The sequence below is a fragment of the Haliotis rufescens genome, unplaced genomic scaffold (assembly GCF_023055435.1).
Source record: "Haliotis rufescens isolate VD_foot unplaced genomic scaffold, xgHalRufe1.0.p SCAF_12, whole genome shotgun sequence".
In the NCBI taxonomy this organism is placed as follows: Eukaryota; Metazoa; Mollusca; class Gastropoda; order Lepetellida; family Haliotidae; genus Haliotis; species Haliotis rufescens.
Window position 1 is genome coordinate 32,798,908 of NW_025963802.1, and position 7,254 is coordinate 32,806,161.

The following is a 7,254-nucleotide window of genomic DNA, read 5'->3' on the forward strand; positions in this document are numbered from 1 at the left end:
TTTATCGGGGTCAAAACTTACAATACAATGAGTACACGTCAAACCGTTGAAACAAAATCAATCAAGGCTGTCGCGGGAGTTAGTGTTAGGTAGATTTAGTTGCACTGGTAGAGCCAGGTGCAGTAAAATGTTAGCATTGTAAATAGCTACGATAAAATGTAGTATACCCCTATTGATTACAAACCTACATGTCAGACCTAGAACCAGAAACTAACATGCACTCACGAGTGCAAGCAGGCTGTAAATAACGTGTCCCAATTGTCAATTAACGCATTGTCACCAACTCCCCCCGCCGCACCCTCACCCCCCCAACCCCCAACATATGGTGACTTTAAGACAAGACTGAACATATTATCATAAACAGATCATGTCATGTCGCAACATGGTATAATGATGTAATCTGCACACCAGTGCACTCCAGACAAATTTACCGAAGCAGAAGCTTTGTAGCCCAAACCTGTAGGTAAGTCAGATACAAAACGTGTGTATATCAAAGTGATATTATTATATTTGAGGTAACTAAACTACGATTTGACCACACAAATTCAGTGTCTGTTTATGTGTGTGAGTCTGTCTGTCAGTGTCCGTCTGTGTGTGCGAGTGTGTCTGTCAGAGTGTTTGTGTGTGTCTGTCAGTGTGTGAGTTTGTCTGTCAGAGTGTCTGTGTGTGTCTGTCAGTCTTCGAGTGGCGTCTGTCAGTGTCCGTCTGTGTGTGTGTGAGTGCGTCTGTCAGAGTGTCTGTGTGTGTCTGTCACTGTCCGTCTGTGTGTGTGTGTGAGTCTGTCTGTCAGTGTCCGTCTGTGTGTGCGAGTGTGTCTGTCAGAGTGTCTGCGTGTTTCTGTCAGTGTGTATGTGTGTGAGTGTGTCTGTCAATGTTAATGTGAGTGAGTCTGTCAGAGTGTCTGTGTGTGTCTGTCAGTCTTCGAGTGCGTCTGTCAGTGTCCGTCTGTGTGTGTGTGAGTGCGTCTGTCAGAGTGTGTCTGTCACTGTCCGTCTGTGTGTGTGTGTGAGTGTGTCTGTCAGTGTCTGTGTGTTTCTGTCAGTGTGTATGTGTGTGAGTGTGTCTGTCAATGTTAATGTGAGTGTGTCTGTCAGTGTGTATGTGTGTGTGTCGGTGTTTGTGTGTGTATATGTGTGATTCTGTCAGTGTGTATGTGTGTGTGGCTGTGTGTGGCTGTCAGTGTCTCTGTGTATGTGTGTGTGTCTGTGTGCATGTGTGTGTCTGTCGGTGTGTGTCCATGTGTGTCTGTGTGTATTTCTGTCAGTGTAGGGTGTGTGTGTGTATCCTTGTGTGTGTATATGTGTGATTCTGTCAGTGTGTATGTGTGTGTGGCTGTGTGTGGCTGTCAGTGTCTCTGTGTATGTGTGTGTGTCTGTGTGCATGTGTGTGTCTGTCGGTGTGTGTCAATGTGTGTCTGTGTGTATTTCTGTCAGTGTAGGGTATGTGTGTGTGTGTGTCTGTCTGTCGGTGTGTGTCCATGTATGTCTGTGTGTATTTCTGTCAGTGTAGGGTATGTGTGTGTGTCTGCCTGTCGGTGTGTGTCCATGTGTGTCTGTGTGTATTTCTGTCAGTGTAGGGTATGTGTGTGTGTGTGTGTGTCTGCCTGTCGGTGTGTGTCCATGTATGTCTGTGTGTATTTCTGTCAGTGTAGGGTATGTGTGTGTGTCTGTCTGTCGGTGTGTGTCTATGTATGTCTGTGTGTATTTCTGTCAGTGTAGGGTATGTGTGTGTATCCTTGTGTGTGTGACTGTGTGTTTCTGTGTTTTGTTTAACTCCGCATTCAGCAACGTGCACTGTATGTAAAACTATCTGGTAATCGTGAGTCGTTGCTTTGGTGACAAACAGGAATAGCTCATGGCAGTCAACCTGAATAGAGAACCTTCAGAACAAAACATTTTACTAGTAGGGGCAAACCTAGATACATAATCGGGGCGAAACTGTGATTTCATCCTACGGCCACCCGATCCACAGGCTGGTCACACGTCAGAGTTGAATCAGTCAGACGTTCTGCGTCCATTCAGTTAATATTCTCCCAATGAATAGTCATTGTGACCACCCGATCAAATTTTAGTCCAACAACAAGCATTGGACCTCAAACTAGGACCTAAATTCATTTCATCCAAGACACTATTACAAAATTAATCAAATCCTGAATTTATGAAAGGAAATTCACAAATATCTCCAGGAAAACGGCAACGGTGACAATGATTTATCATGATGATCACTTGATGAGATAAGCACTAAAATCTAGATCTCAGGACCCTGTTAATAAGGACATTACCGTCCAAATGAAGACCGTATTATCGTATCTTGTTATGAAAATATGTTACATATATATAGTAACCTCACTTTGCAACCACACTGCAAGGTATTAAAGGTTATTGTGTTTAAGCACAGGGGCATGTTGATAGCTCACACAGTGGATATAATTAGTGAGTAAACTCAAATAAGGATTAATGAGTCTCCATGATCATGTAAGGTTTGTTTACTTCTTCATAATCGGCGACAAAACACGGACATCGGACATCATTTTTGTCACTGATACGTAAAATTTGGAAATGTCCTCCACATGTCTATCATAAAAAAAACCTTTTGAAGACTTTATTAAGGCCTTAAATGGTGTAACCTTGATCAAACAAGACACTTGCAGTGACCTGTGCACAAGTTATCAATGACATGCGCATATAAATACTGAGGACGTCTAACAACTTCATTGCAAAATGACAAATGCATTTGTGAATGTCGAGTTTATTCCCAATATCGCAGTTTATCATGGTATTCGGTAGGGGATGGAGGTATACATTTCCTTGAGTCAATCGTTTACTTACGTCTCCTCTCATCTACATCGCCAACCCACACCAATATACCCCGAAAGAATAATCAGGTTTAGATTGGTTGACATTTAAATAATATATATAGTAGTAATGATATATTCAGTAAAGAAGTTATTCAGTAGCATATATTTAGTTCGGCATTGACAGAGTTAAATAGTATTTTCACATGATTTAACACTAAATGCTATATCAAGTTACATCGAGGTTATGCAAGAGTTCAATGCATATTGAAACGGGCTGTCCCAAGCACGGGGTACGATGACACGATGTGTTATCTACCAAGTCACCAAGCCCTGACGACGCGTTCTTTTATGTCGCCTGTTTCGACAAACATAGGTTGCTGGGGATCAATTCTAGCCCGGAATCCCCACGGGTTTCGAAGCCAGTAAACGTTTCAAATGCGTCGATAAAGCTACCGTGTCGCAGCGTCTTAGTATGATAGGTTTGTATATCCTGAGAGAATTGAGCGCTGAAGGATAAGATGGTCATTGTACCTGTGATTAGATATCCAAAACTTAACTGCATTTGTATGTAGAGGGCGGTCGGGTAGCCTAGTGGTTAAAGTGTTCGCTCGTCACGCCGAAGACCCGGGTGCGATTCCCAACATGGGTACAATGTGTGACGCCCATTTCTGTCACGCCGAAGACCCGGGTTCGATTCCCAACATAGGTACAATGTGTGAAACCCATTTCTGGTGTCACCCGCCGTGATATTGCTGGAATATTGCTAAATGCGGCGTAAAACCATACTCACCCTCTCACTTGTATGTAGAACTCCCGGTAACCGTTGTGCCAAGTAGGACCTAAAAGTTGATCGCTGAAATTATCATTGTGCTTACGATTAAATGTCACTGCATTTGTGTCCGGCAACCGTGCCAAACAGGAATAGTACCGCCGCTGTCAATGCTGATGGTGGTCATACCTGATACTGACTTGTGAACTGACAAATGCCCCATGCCCCATTCAGTCTGAGATGACGTTGAGAGAGGACATGTGTGGACACTGTCATGATGACTTCATGTTTCATGGACATCAATATGTTGTCCTCTTGCTATTTCGATCTGTGTTTGCGCTTATCTTGTGTGACATGAAACAATGAACAAATAAACAACTGAGTGAGTTGGGTTACACGCCGCTTTGAAGAGTATTCCAATTACAACACGGCGTATCCAATTAATGTGGCAGAAAGCCCGAAGTGAATGTAGGCTTCAGACGTTTACCACTTGTGCCAAACCCAAGAGAATTGGTAAGGTGCTGACAACATAATCTGGGCGACCCGGGATTCGAAGCCACAATCATAGGTTTCTGGCGAGCCCAAGGGACGCAACTCTGCCACCCGTGCCCCCGTATTATCCCAAAGTATTCGGCGTTCATTATAGTATCCATAATGTTATAATGGAAACCTATTACCTTGTTACATCCATGTTTGCTTCTTGTTCAACATGTTCAACCCTGCTCGATGACCTGTCCCGAGTATGGACTAGACAATCCAGTGATTGATGTGATGTCATATATAACCCAATTAGCGTTTGTGCGCAATCAAACTTTATGATGTAAAGTGAATCCTTGTTAATCAGGATGTTACCTTCCCGGTGAAATCGTCCGGACTAACACATTTCCGGGTTAATAAATCTGGGGTATGTAGTAATGAATAACACTCCAAGCAATTATCATCCAAAAACCACAGTTTCCGAATATACGGGTTCCTGATTGACGGGGTTAAACTGTATACCAATCAAGCATTTAAACCCCCCTGCCCCCCCCCCCCCCCCCCCATCCCCTCCCTAAGTAAAGCATGGATATTACGCTGACTAATTAACGGTTATGACTGAGGCAAATCTCGGTTTCGAACCCGCGAGTAGCAGATCATGTTAGTTACGTGACTCCTTCAATGTACTTTTAACAAATGGGCCAACGGTGTTCACTTTGTTCTCCATACATTATTAACGGAAATAATGTGCACATACACGGATATAGTCTACAATAATATTATACCATTACAGTCAATGACAAATACATAAGATACGTAACTATCCTCTTCACATTGCACAACCGATATATTCGCCAATTAGAGCCACATATAAACATAAAAAGAAGTATATGATGTGGTTTGGTCAATCATTTAAGGAAATACCATTTCCAGCATCCTCAATAGTCAAGGGTATGAAATCTCCGTTCCATGTCGTTTCTGAAGTGAGGTCACCGCCATTGCTGATCCTACATCTGACTAAGCACATATTTATTTGATTGGACGGCTGTCTTTTGTTCTCGTCAATTTAGGCAAGTAAATAGTAGGTGAGGTGAGGTAAAGTGGGGTTTATTTGGCGTCAGGTAAACGAATCCAACCTTGCGCTCTCCGCAGACGCTCAATCCACCAAACCACAGAGGCGGAGGTCACGGAATTCCACTCGATACAAACATGCTAAGGACATATTAGGCCACGGTTTCCATCCTGGAGACAAGTATGTGGTACTGTGGACCTATTCTGACATGGAATCACACTGGAGACAAGAATGTGGTGCTGTGGACCTATTCTGCCACGGAATCACACTGGAGACAAGAATGTGGTGCTGTGGACCTATTCTTCCACGGAATCACACTGGATACAAGAATGTGGTGCTGTGGACCTATTCTGCCACGGAATCACACTGGAGACAAGAATGTGGGCATGGTGCTGTGGACATATTTGGCCAGTTTCCATACGAGAGACATGAATGCGGCGCTGGGATCCTATTTTGCCACGGAATCCCTGCGAGGAGACGAGCATGAGGTGGGGACCTATTTTGTCATGCAATCTCTATGCGGAGACAAGCATGCGGTGCTTGGGACCTATTTTGCCCCGGAATCCCTACGCGGAAACGAGCATTAGGTGGGGTCCTATTTTCTCACGCAATCCCTACGAGGTGACAAGCACGCGGTGCTAGGACCTATTATTGAAAGGGAATCCCCATGGGGATATAAGAATGATGTGAGGTCCTATTTTGTAACGGAATCCCTTCGAGGAGACATGCATTCAGTGCTGGGAACATTTTTTCTCACGCAATCACTACGAGGTGACAATCATGCATGCGGTGCTAGGACCTTTTATTGAAAGGGAATCCCCACGAGGATATAAGAATGATGTGAGGTCCTATTTTGTCATTGAAACTCTACAAGGAGACATGCATGCTGTATTGGGAACCTATTTTGCCACAGAATCCGTACACGAAGACAAGCTTGAGGCGGGGTCCTGTTTCGTCATTCAAACTCTATAAGGAGACATGCATGCAGTGCTGGTGATCTATTTTGTCACGGAATCTCTACGAGCAGACATGCATGCTGTGCTGGGAACAAGTTTGTCACGGAATCTCTACGAGGAGACAAGCATGAGGTTGGGTCCTAATTTTCCATGCTATCGCTTCGAGGAGACGAATCTGGGGACATAATCCGCCACGGAATGTTCATATTAGGGTTTTAATACATACCTCAATATCTCTGAATAAACATGATAAACGGGTAACATGTAAAAATGTTGCATAGAAAAAAGATTATATCACTTGATAACAAGGATTTATGGGTCACATAGGGAAATGTAATATAAAATAAGGAAAACGTATTACAAAATACGGAAAATTGATAATAAAATAAGGAAAATTGATAATAAAATAATCAAACTTGATAAGACGCGGAAAACACAGGTCCTACAGAAGGGGAATAATACAAGTCAAATGTCATTGGTTGATTATATGTCGGATAACCTTATTTGGTATAATTTATATTGGCAATAAATAGTTTGTAGTAGTCAGTAAATACACACGACAGGACAGCCAGGAGTGGAGCTGACATCCAGAAGTCATACGTGATTATCATTGTTACTCCTCGGTCGGCAATGTTACTGCTATATCACAGTTGTCTGTAGATCAGTCAGTCTTGGTCTCGCTCCACAAATCGATTTTAGTGACTGACGATTGTAGTTCCCACGCTTTGAATGATACTTGTGGTAGTCATCGCATGCCAATTGCGTGGATCGATGCTCATGATGTCAATAACTGGATTGTCTAGTCCAGACTCGATTATTTACAGACCGCCGTCATATCGCTGGAATATTGCTGAGTGTGGCGTTAAACAACAAACAAACACACAAACAAACTTATGGCAGTTGTAGGTCTAAGCTCGCTTTGTGGGCGTAACCCAGGACAGGTAAGCCATGAAATGTAAGTATGCAATAATTAAGACACTTGCTGAGACCTGTTAACAAGTAATCAATGAGATGCGCATATAAAGCATGGGGACGTCTATCAATTCCATTCCAAAATGGCAAATTCATTTGTAAATGCCGAGTCTGTTCCCAACAATCGTGGTGGTCGCAGCCTTGTCTATCATGCATATTGGATGTATATATACATTTCCTTGCATTGAGTCGATCTTTACGTCTTAAACCG

The 7,254-nt window shown here is 43.1% G+C and overlaps 1 protein-coding gene across 2 annotated transcripts in view; it reads left to right on the forward strand.

The window, feature by feature from the left end:
• The window catches only part of LOC124117604, a 60,461-nt gene that overhangs the window by 23,389 nt on the left and 29,818 nt on the right, over positions 1 to 7,254 (forward strand). Inside the window, exon 1 of one of the 2 annotated variants that reach the window (XM_048393557.1) lies at positions 406 to 463. The exons of the other annotated variant lie outside the window; for it this stretch is intronic. The gene's annotated coding sequence lies outside the window, so the exon portion shown is untranslated. Of the gene's footprint in view, positions 1 to 405; positions 464 to 7,254 lie in introns of those variants that run through there. 2 annotated transcript variants of the gene reach the window in all.